The sequence below is a fragment of the Agrilus planipennis genome, unplaced genomic scaffold (assembly GCF_000699045.2).
Source record: "Agrilus planipennis isolate EAB-ADULT unplaced genomic scaffold, Apla_2.0 scaffold1, whole genome shotgun sequence".
NCBI classification, from domain to species: domain Eukaryota; kingdom Metazoa; phylum Arthropoda; class Insecta; order Coleoptera; family Buprestidae; genus Agrilus; species Agrilus planipennis.
This window is the reverse complement of record NW_020442466.1, coordinates 2,671,408-2,683,855: the sequence shown is the minus strand read 5'-3', so window position 1 is coordinate 2,683,855 and position 12,448 is coordinate 2,671,408. Positions and strand designations below refer to the sequence as shown.

At 35.3% G+C, this 12,448-nt stretch overlaps 1 long non-coding RNA gene across 7 annotated transcripts in view; it reads right to left on the bottom strand.

Moving 5' to 3' along the window:
- LOC108733710 overlaps positions 1-12,448 on the bottom strand; it is a 199,652-nt gene that overhangs the window by 101,497 nt on the left and 85,707 nt on the right. The gene's annotated exons all lie outside the window — the stretch shown is intronic.

Genomic DNA, 12,448 nt, shown 5'->3' with positions numbered 1-12,448 from the left:
CGGCACTTTGATAATGCGGCATCAAAGGTTTTGTACTTACTTCTCAAAGAAATTTGCCGCTTTTCGGAAGTACATGGTTATGATACACGCGCCGGCGGCTTCTTTTGAAATCTAAAACAATCGTTGCCGCCACGCCGAAATCATAACATTTGACACTATTTGATTGCCGCCATAGGGTGTAGGTATACTCATGCAAAATAATTTCGAATTTTTTTACACGCTTTATATTATTGTTTGATTTGCGGCGGCATCCTTATCATAGAGCCGGCACGTGGCGAGGCGGCGCGGTAGAAAGCAAGGATCATAAATGTTTATTAAGAAACAGTTACTTCCATGGAAAACGACATATAGGTCAGTTGATTTTTCGAATTTCTTATCAAATCTTCAGTTATTTATTAATCTGCTTGATCTTTACTATGGCTATATTCATTCAAGCTCACAATGTTCCAATTCTAATACGTTTTTCTAGGATTTAAAGTAAACTTTAATAAATAGTAATAGACTAATAGGTAATTGCAAGACTTGCAAGACTCTTGCTGCAAGACCAAGACCAAGACCAAGACTGGGAGCGCAAGACCAAGACCAAGACCAAGACCAGGTGTATTGGCGCAAGACCAAGACCAAGATTGGCTAAGTCTCGTCTTGTTCTTGCGTTTGGGCAACACTAATTGTGCTCATATTTAATGATAGGGCTTTCCATATTCTGTGTTATATTCAATTTCTAGTTATTCACCCCCGCTAAAATAATATTCACCAGTTTACCTGTTTGTAGATAGAGTTCATAGTACATTAAGAATTAGACATTCAGATTTCATCTTTCAAACAAGTAAGTTTTGCTCCAGTAAACATCCAAAATAGTTTCCATTGTCGGACGAGTTTGATAGTTTTAATTTAGACGTTGAAATTTAGTTTTATTGATTAGAATAGAAGTTCAAGTAAATGTTTTAAATAAAACAGTAAATTTTTATTCTTCATCGAAATCACGATCCAATTTAACTATGTAGTTGCACAATATTAATTTGGCGTGCAACGTACAACGTTTGTACACTGCTTTATACAAATTTCTTTAAAATTTTGATTCTGTACATATTTTAACAATAGGAGGTATAAATAGCTGCATAATATTTCTATGATTTGTGAATGCAACTATATACTACATTCGTTTTGCGGATTGTGTTAATCTATTTATCTGCTTATGAATATCTACTCCTATATTCTTTATATTCGCGATACACCCCATGCTGTTTATGAGTCATCTTCTATTTTTCCGACTTTAAGGTTTGCAAGATTTTAAAATATATCAAAATCTTTATGTACGTATATAAAGTAATTGGGAACTGCGACAAATATCCGGCCTGAGACAGCGAACAAAATTACAGCTCTAGAGATATTTTACATAAATTATTAGTACATATAATACTCAGAGATCATGAATTTAAATCTCTGTTTCTACCAAGATACGATATACACATACATATATATACGTGAGGTTATAAAATCTGTAAGTACAACTGACGCACCAATTTACCGACGAGTACTTTTTAACGAGAGATATGCTGCAGTTAAGAAAAACAAGAAACAAGAAGTTGACTATTTTTCATGTGGGCTTAGGTAGACTTAGACTGGTTTTAATTAGGTACGAACATAACTGGCTAGTACGTATAATGTCCATATAAAATAATGCAGACGCCTTTCATTTCAACTAAAGAAGGTACTTCGACTCTTTTTATACGAAAGTATGCACGCATTTTTCTTGCACATAAAAAATTAAAATTAATTAGCCTGTGAAATGAAGTGAAGAGCATGAAGACTGCACTTCTAGTTTGTAATCCGTTTCTGTTGAATTAAAAATTGCAAATAAGCTTAAACTTTACCGGTTGGCTCTCAAACTGTCTAGTACCCGTAACTTGCATATCAAATTGCTTGTGAGATGGCTATGACGTGATGTAGTGATCTAATAAGTCCTTTACTAGGGCTGAATACTAGGAGATGATTCTAGGATCAAGAACGTATGGACAAATTCTCTAGGATAAAGGAAATTTTCTTTCAGTTGAAGGGCATTTTTTAGATTAAAGAACATTTCATTTGATGAGGGTAATTTTCTAAGATGAAGGATATTTTCCAGGACAAATGATATTTTTTAAGATGAAGGATTTTTTTTAGGACGAAGGACTTTTTTGGGTTAAACCACATATTTTAGGATAAAAAGGATTTTTCAGGTTGAAGGACGTTTTCCAGGATGATAGATATTTTCTAAGCTGCAGGACACTTTCTAGGATAAATACATATAAAAAAATTAAATTAATTAGTCTCTAAAGTAAAGTTAAGGATATGAAGACTACATTAAATTAAAAATTTCAATGATATCTGTAACTTGTACAAAGGACGTATGAACACATCTAGGATAAAGGACATTTTCTAGGATAATGGAGATTTCTTAGGCTGCAGGATATTTTATAGAATAAGGGACAGTTTGTAAGATGAAGGAAATTTTGTAGGATGAAGGATCAACGATATTTTCTAGGACGAAAAACATTTTTTATAGGGTGAAGGACATTTTCCGTTGTTGCATGAGCAAATCCGTCAGAGTGATTCCTCTTTGTGCTGTAATTATGAATTAATCTTAGTTATTAATCGTTGTTTAATTTTGATTTAGTTTTCTCTATAACAATCCCATGTAGTGAAATATATAAATGTCTTAAAACTCAGCCTTTGAAACTGAATAACATTGAATCAGTAATAATGCTTTTATAGTTTATTTAGCATCACTCCTACCACAATAATTTAAAATAATAATCTGTCCAAATTTGGTGATATGTACAATTATGTATTTGCAGTTACGTGAATTGTCTGTAGTATCCGTAATTTGTGTACTAAATTGATTGTATAATGGCTATAATATAGGGCAGCATGATGACCTAATAAGCTCTGTATCCGACCGAACACCAGGAGGTGATTCTAGGATGAGGGATAACTACTTCCTCTTTCTGTAATCAACTGCTCTCCCGTTCTACTGGCTCATATATTACAGTTAATAATCCGTCCAAGAATGTTATATTCACGACATAATAAAATTAGGTTACGTAAAATCTAATTTTGAAGATTGTAATATGCACCACGTTTCAAGTATATTCTACAAATAGGTATATTACTAAAAGATATAGAAGTGGGACTTCTACTTTTGGATACTTTTCAAATTGCTTTCTAATACGCACAGGATTATCCCTAAATTTTTCTTGTTTTGATGTTTGACAAAATTTCTAGAACGAATAAAAAACAAATTTTCTAAATTCTCTTTTTTAAGAAGGGCTACATTTTCAGTCAGATTTCGGGATTAATACAAAAAATGGCCTTATGACTCATGAGGCAGAGGGACAATTAAAAGGGTTAAACACTTTTGACTTGAAATTTCAATTTTCTGTAGGTACATTTATTATGATAAGGGAACGATAGATAGAGAAGGTTAGAAAAGAGGACTCTATGGAAGTAAATAAGAAACAGGCGAGATAGGCTGGTAGGACACCATCTCAGGCATGAAGGTCTAGTCAGAGATATATTAGAGACAAAAACAGGAGTTAGGAGGAGTAGAGGTAGACCTAGATTAGATTGTGACTGTGGCGATATCCACCACATGTTTGAAAATTGTTTCATTTTGTTTACATATTGTAAATACCTTTCTAAAATATTTCTTTTCTATTTTCGATTAGTGTCTATAAAAATTCCTTCCTTTTGTAAATAATCTATTGTATCTTGCTTATCTATTTAAATAACTCTATTACTGTACTTTCCTATAATCCCTGTAACATTTCATCTTTTGTGTACTAACCGCATGACGTCTGTACCTTTCATTCCTTCCTAATTACATTTTTAGAATCGGTTTCTTCGGTGGTTGACTGGCCATCAATTTCTTGGTATTTCTTATCTTAAAGTTTCCATATTTTAATGCTTCCCTACTCGTATCTACTACCCTCTCTATTCCTTCTTTGTAGAACAGTTTTTCATTTTTCATAAAATACCAAATGAGTTCGTCTTACGCCTTCAGCAGAACAAGTCTCTTCTCTTCTCCTTTCGTTACGTCAGTTGTTGTTAAGTTGTAAATATATGTTGTTGTCTAGTTTAAATTATTCGTTTTCTAAGTCCTCCTTAAAACCTTCTATAACAAAGTGACCCCAACAAACTTACAAAATGACAAATAATTAAGGATGTGGGATGTTCTAGTTTTAGAGAAATGCGAAGATAAGCTCAAAATACGAAAGAGTGGAGGTGCCTGTCCAACCAGTCTTAGGACTGACGACCTTATGATGATGATGACTTTTATTAGTAAAAGATCATAATTTGGGTATTGTTATCACTAAAGTAAAAGCTGTAATCATTTTTAAGCATTATCCTTGTAATTGTGTGCCTCTGTCTGCCAGCAGGACGAATCTTAAGCATTGATGTTTTTAGTATAATCCTGTACTCTCGGGAGGATTAAAACGTTACTATTGTATTTGTCACAAACTTCTGATTATTTGACGTCTTTAAAGTCCAATCCCGTTTGGGCCCACAAATGTACTTAGGATCCATTTTGACATTTCATAATTATATATGATTTTCCGTTATATAATTATGGGGTGGTTTACCCTATCGCGTAGTTATTACCACTACCGTTATCGATAAGACGAAATCTACTTAATGCCACCTTTTACATTGCACATACGTTGTACAATAGGGTAGTCTCAAAACGATTGAAATTCAATCCCTGAAAACGGGGAACTCAGGAATCCACTTTAATACGATACGAGATCAGGCAGTTTGTATAACGTTAGGAATTCGATTAAAGTTCGTGAAAAACGAGCACAAGTCCCGATTTTCAGCGCTCCCTACGAAGAGTCCCGTCTTCTCAGACGTACACCTGTGTGTGCACATACAACTATATGTATGTATGTACATTCACACCATAATATAGGCACAATAGAATTTGAAAACTGAGCAATGATAATTTGATAATACTGAATGTAGCTGGTTCTTCTGGATTAGGCAATAGAAATGATTAAAGGGATATAGACGGACAGGATTGTGAGATAAACATAACTTAACCGTAGCGTAGTCAGGTGATTTAGCGAGATATCAGTAAGATTACACACTTGTTAGGCAAAGATTTAAAAATCAAGTAAAGGACTGTAGGAGTTATCCAGGAGCAGATATATAGATAGCGATCAACTGAAGTAGGAAACCCTGGATAACAAATGAGATTGTAGGATTAATAGACGAAAGGCGGAAATACAAAAACAGGACAGACGAAGAAGGCCAAAAAAGATATGAGGCTTATAATATAATTAAAAGGAATTTTAGAAAAGAGTAGGTTATATCATTTTAAGTGCAGTCATGCAGCTCGATAATTACATTATAGGTTGTTTAAAACTGCATTAGAAGGTTCTTTTGCGTTTTTCATTTCCATAAGTTCCTCCACTGTAGGAAATGTGAAGGGTAAGGCGGGTTGTCTTTTTTCAGCCACCCCTTAGGAAACGTGAGAATTGATGGACGGTGAAAATAGGAGAGAAGTGAAAGAAACTTAAGGAATACTACTGAATGATTCAAAGAAGTCACAGAAAAATTTAAACTGGGACAGGTGAAGCCCTAATCGAACCGGTGTTCTCTTCTATATATAGAAATCTATATTTCTAGGCTATACCACTCGATTGAAACTGTATACAAAACATAACCCCGTTAAAATTAAACATTTTAACTAAATTTACAGCTGGGTGGGGCTGCGGTTTTAGATTTTCTAAAATTAATTTCATTCAAGCTGTAAGCAGATAGGTAGGTACTTATAAACATAAACCGATCCTTATTAGTAAATTGCTTCTGAAAATAGCATTAAATTTTATGAAGCAGTAAATTAGCAATTTTGACATTACGTCCATCCATTATTATTATTAAAAAAGGGCGCATCGTAGACATTTAAAATTCCTGGAGTGCATTCTTGTGACGTTGACTACATAATAATTTACTTGACAAGAAAAATTACGAGATTATGGTTTAATTGTTCCTCTTTTCATATGTGATGAGGTCTCGGTAGGTAATTTTTATTTTGTGCATTAGATGCTGTCTTTGAGGGTAATATCTCAGCCGCTAATTAAAGCTCGTCGCAGGTAGGTGGCCATGGAAGGCCATAAATTCTCGATCGTCTGCGTGTCTTATTCATTATTAAAAATAACGCATCCTTACGTACGTATATCTATGTGACTCAGCATTTCCGGTCTTAATTAACCGCAATTGGAACGCATTATTATTAAAAGGCCCAAGTTGCGTCGCAAAAAAAAACTGCGACATAATGTAATTAAGGCGTGCGCTGACCCACACGTTGCAAAAAGAAAACGCAAAAATTGTCTTCATTACCAAATTTACATCAGGTTGTTTATGCAAACTTAAGTTCCCGAGTAAAGATTATTCTTTTCAATTTCACTCTACCGAATTACGACCATCTCTAAAATATTACCGGAAAAGGTCCGTTTGCAGGATTAAACAGCCGATTGTGTACGATTGGAGTACTGAAACAGTACCGCATTTAGTACGAAAAGAACACGAATACAGCATCGACTGCTTTCCAGAAAGCTACTGAAATACCACTGAAAGAGCGACGCATTTATGCTAAAAAAAATCGGTTGTCTGTAAAGTCGGTTTACTGACTATAGTTGAACGTGACAACGTCATAAGAAAATACTGATGGAATGGTTTCATTTTTCAAAAGAAAATTTTAATTTTATTTGTTCGATAGATATTTTGTATAAATATAGAGAAGGAGGTAAATGGAAATGTATTATTGTATAGCAGCTGTCCACGCGGACGCATCGCTCACTCAAGTAGGAGNCATTGCAAATTCAGAAAAATTATTTAAAAAGCACTTATATTATTGTTTGTAAAATGGCAGACGTGATAACAGCCCTTTTAGTTAAGCACATTTATATTTTGTATGGAGGGTGTAGGTAAGAAAACAATCTCATATGGGGGGAATGTTGAAAAAGTGTCCAGCTATAAGCGGTAGATAACAGTTCAAAAACTATCCAAAATGGCGCTAGCATAGGCAAAAGTTATGGTATGAATGTAGCAGTTGTTGACGGATCGAAGTATGCCGAGTTAGAAAATTTAATATTTTTGGTGACTGGAATAGTTGGTGACAATCCAGTATACCGAACTGCAACTAATAAATGTAGTTCAAAGTGATTTTATCCTTGTTTATTTTTCTATTCTATTCTAATAACTTTTGGCGTTTTATTTGAAATTCACCCTGCTGCTACCGAGGCGCCACTCTAACTTAATTTGATGGGCACTTTTTCACTACAGAGATAGTACGCCTTACCTCTACCCTCCATAATATTTTGATAAATTTTATTTAATGTGGATTCACTGCGTTAGGGGTAGGCGGCTTTCGAATATTATGTTATTTTTGCTGAAAGAAGCGGCAGAGTAGACCATAATTGATATAATTTTTTATATACGGTACGTTTTGGTGCTGTTTTAGATGATTTTGTATGTGATGCTGTTTTGGTGCTATTATATAGTATGTTTTTGGTGAGGCGCTGTTTAAGGCCTCTTTCAGATCTTTTTTAATGTGGTGCTAGTTTGGAGTTGTTTTAAAGTTTCAAAGGGTTTCGTCTAATTTGTAGGAACTATTTCGCTGGTGACTTCAGATATTTGGAAGCGATTCGATGGTGTTATAATTCTTTTTATTTTTACTCGGGTTATTCATCTTTTTAAGGACAATTTTGTAGTCGAGTTTAAATTATGAGTAAAACGCGCATTTAAAGAGTCAAATACCGTTATAAGACAAAATATTATGAATTATCATGAGTCGTAAAAATGGGTTCTGCAAGGTTTATTTACTCACAACTACCTCGCCAGAACGGAAAAAACTGAAAAATCACAATTATATAGGGGTGAAAACAACCTTCTTCGAAAAAACATTGAAACCTAGACAGCATTTTTAAAATCCCTGAAAAATTTTTGAACCTGAACATTTATGTGGAATTAAAAATTAAAAAGAAGACTGCAGTCTCGCGTTGATAATGCCCATGTATGAAGTGGGCGAAACACGTGTCCGCCCAAATAAAGTTTTTTGTAGTAATTATAGGTGAGTATTCCTTTTAATTTTATCAGCACTGTTAATAAAGAAGAACAATCATACAATCAATTGTATTACCTTATCTTCAAAACACAATAAGGAATCCTTTGTTTTTTACAGGGGGTCAATTTGAATTTTTATCGACATTTCTCTTTAAATATAAATTAAATAAATTATAGCGGGCATCTACTATAACAAATATTGTGATTGTTTTTTTAAACAGAACGAAGTTTATAAATAGAATAAACATATTAGCGGTATTCTAAGCATGGATTTTTAGCGTTATAGTGATGAGAAAATGTCTGAAAGAAGACGATAAACCATGGGAGAATATAATCTCAAGGTAAAATGTGCATGGTGACAAGCAAAAGAAATCTTCCGGCATTTGGAAATATAAAAAACAGACCAAATGTAAATTTTCAGACTTAACCTCATGTGTCTGTCGGCATGAAAGGACACATGTGCTTTTTAATTCCATCCCTTATTCGAATTCGAGATGAGTGTTTGAAAGAGGAAATACAGATGAAGAAATTCGACAGCACGAACGTCCACGTGCATCTTTTCGTATTCGGTGACGCTTTTATTTTTATCTTTCGCAAAATGGAACGGGAGATACTTTTCCCTACACAAAGTCCATTTCCTGTCGGATGACCTTTTCGAATAAATATCTAAAACGAAGAGCCTCTCGAACCGATTCGGCCCCAGGCCACGTTCGTTCGGTCAAATGCATTAAGCGGAAGCTGAAAAACTTAAAAGCGATGGCAACCATTCTACCCCTCGACATCCACTATAATGTGTCATTTCTCAGCTTGGCAGCAGATCATCGAGGGGACAGACAGCGCATTTGACACATTCTTGAAAACTATGAATGACTATGTGCTAACTCCTATATGACTGCTAACATACATGCATCTGTCAAAACAGGGAAGAACCTTCAGAACTAGTAAAGACTTTGATATTATAGGTACATATATGTATAAGGTGACTGGAAAGAAGCTATCACTAATTTGGAATGATTTAACCTCTATCACTTGGGGGTCCGAAATACGCCATTTTCGAGAAAATCTACTTCGGTTTCAAAATGTAACACATGTATTAACATACAATATAAAACGTAACCGTAAATTTTGTACTTTTTAGCTTTAGGAAGGTTGGTCAGTTAGTAAGCTATCAGATCATGGAAAAATTCAGGCTAAAAGTGAGAATATTTTTTTTTAAATTTTTAACTCCCAAATTTCGGAATTTTGTAACAATAACACCGAAGCAAGTTTTCTTGAAAATGGCGCATTTCCGACCCCCAAGTGGTAGAGGTTAAATCATTTCAAATTAGTGATACGTTTCTTTTACTTAGTGGAATACGAGCAATTTCCAGTTATTCTACATATACGTCATCAAAACGCTTTTGATATATAGAAAGTGGAAGAAAATAAACACCAATTTCCATATAAATGTCAAAATTGCTATGATCTAGATGGTCGATCTCATCATTTAAAATTGGAACAATTATTTATTATATCGTGTACTAAATACATACATATGTAGCTCAGTTTTAGGAACACGAACAATATTCAAGAACAAAAGCTTTCACGGCCGGAATCCATAGTAGAATGAAGATTCGGGCTATAGGGCCGTGGTTTAAGTGAACTATTCTGTCCAGACGTTTCGTCAGCTACTGCGGCTGACATCCTCAGTGGTAGTGCTGCGTTGACAACGTGAACGTAGATTATATAGGGTTGTTCGGAAAGTCATTTCGTTTTTGTTTGTGGAAATGAAAGATAGTTTTCGTATAATAAACAAATACTTTATTAAATTATATATTGACCGTTCTGGTCCAACACCTTTTGCCATCTTTCTGGTAGTAGCATAATTCCACGCTCATAAAATTTTTGGTCTTTGCTGGCAAAAAACTGATCGAGGAGGTTTTTGACCTCCTCATTTGAGGTGAAGGTTTTACCGTCTAAAAAATTTTGGAGTGACCGGAACAAATAATAATCCGATGGTGCCAGGTCTGGAGAATATGGTGGGTGTAGCATTGTATCCCATTCAAGCTGTAAAAGCTTTTGGCGAGTGACCAAACTTGTGTGAGGTCTCGCGTTGTCTTGGTGAAACACTACACCTTTCCTGTTGATTAGTTCTGACCTTTTCTGTTGAAGTGCATCATTCAGTTTGTCCAGCTGATGACAGTAGACTTCCGAATTAATCGTTGTGTTATCCGGTAAAAGCTAAAAAAAAACGATTCCTTTAAAATCCCACCAAACAGACAGCATCACCTTTTTTTGGTGAATATCGGCTTTGGAAATGGTTTGAGCCGGTTCATCTTTTTTGCTCCATGACCTCTTGCGTTTGACGTTGTTGTATACAACCCATTTTTCGTCCCCAGTGATGATGCGCTTCAAAAACGGATCATTTTCGTGACGTTTGAGAAGCGAATCGCAGACGTCAATGCGGCGACACAGATTTCTCTCTGTGAGAACATGGGGAACCCATACATCGAGCTTCGAGGATAATCCCAGGCCTTTCAAGTGGTCATAAACTGTTGAATTTGATAAATTTAACCTCAATCCGATCTCACGTGTTGTTATTCGCCGGTTCACATCAACTAATGCCTTTATCGCGTCTTTATCAGCTTCAACCGGCCTTCCCGAACGTGGTGCATCTTCGACATCAAAATTGCCGGATCGAAATTTAGCGAACCAGTTCTGGCACTGGCGTACTGTCAACACACCTTCTCCATACACATCAGTCAATTTCTTTCTGGCTTGAACAGCATTTTTACCCTTTCTGTAGTAAAACAGTAAGATATGTCGAAAATGCTGCTTATCGCTCTCCATATTTAAAAGGGCACCAACCAAAAACTACTGCGTAGAATTAATTGGAATTTTTCACACACAAGCCTTGCTATATGAGCTCTCACAGCATATAAAAATTATACGGCTTAAATGTGAAGTTGGGTGCAAAAGAATACAATTAAATCCTCTGTCGGGAAAAAACGAAATGACTTTCCGAACAACCCTATATCAGCCGCAGTAGCTGACGAAACGTCCGGACAGAATAGTTGACTTGTTAAATGTTAAAATTTTATTAAATAAACGGTAAGAGTTTAAATTTAATATCATCATGAAACATAAAACGTTTTTGAAGAATGATATGGATGATTAAGAAACCTGTATCCTGACCGCACCTGATGCTATTAAAGGAAAACACTTCATCTGTCCTGACTTAAATATTTCCTAGTTTTGTTTTAATTCTGCCACTAGCAAACATGATCTTAATTTTCCCACTTGCCCGTCACTCCGTTTAATTTTTATGGTGCTGACGGTGTATTAATGCTTCCTGTTTGTGAAGACGTTTTTGCAGAAGAAATTAAAATCAAAGGCATCGCTCTTAGCGTAACTTGAACGTTGAAATTCTAGTTATGTCTGTACGTGGTAATGACATTATATTATCTAGCACTTGTCTTAACTTCTTCAAGCCGCAACTACCGATGGGTAATTTAAAAAAAAAAAAAGAAAAGAAACTCATCGTATACCATGTACAACTACGGTATGGACGACAGCCGAGAATCTTAGAGCTACCACAGCTACGGCAATAACTCAAGTAAATACCGGTGTCTCTGATTGCAACTTTTCAAAAGCCAATTATCTCGCCGTTGCAGGATTCTAGTTTCTAACCAACGAAACAATCATTAATATATGTACAAAAAGATTATTTACAAAGCAGCGGGAATCCTGGTCGAGTATGTTACTTGGAGGTTCGCGCGAGGGGAGACACTGCAGACGGCACCTCATGCATTTAGATGAAGCACCATACCACATATAGGCGTGTGCGTGTACCTATACACATACAGAAACGTTCGTACGTACTTAATATTCGAAGAGCACTCACCAGGTAGTGATATGAAGTGACGGAAGACGCTGAGGAATATCACTCCCGAGATGCAAGACATTTCAAAATGTTGCACTTCAATGACATCCCATGCACCTACACTTATGGAGTACAAGGGAATGTTATTTCTGTATGATCAATCAGTAAAAGGGTATAGGTCTATCGAGAAAATGAGTAATGACCTGGCTCCAGGAGAAGTCATCACCACTACCAAATAGGAAAATTCTATGGATAATGGTAGAGATGTGAAAAATGATTTTTTAAAAGTATTTAAATACTGACAGTTCAGTACTGTATGAAAATAAATAAAAGTAAAACTAAAATACTGATATGCAAGGGAAGAAAAAGTAGGGAAAGAGCGAATATAAAGATAGGAGACGAAAAATTAGAAGAAGTGGCTGATTTTAGATACCTAGGAAGTCAGATAAGTGAGGATGGAAGGAGTAGTAGGGATATAAA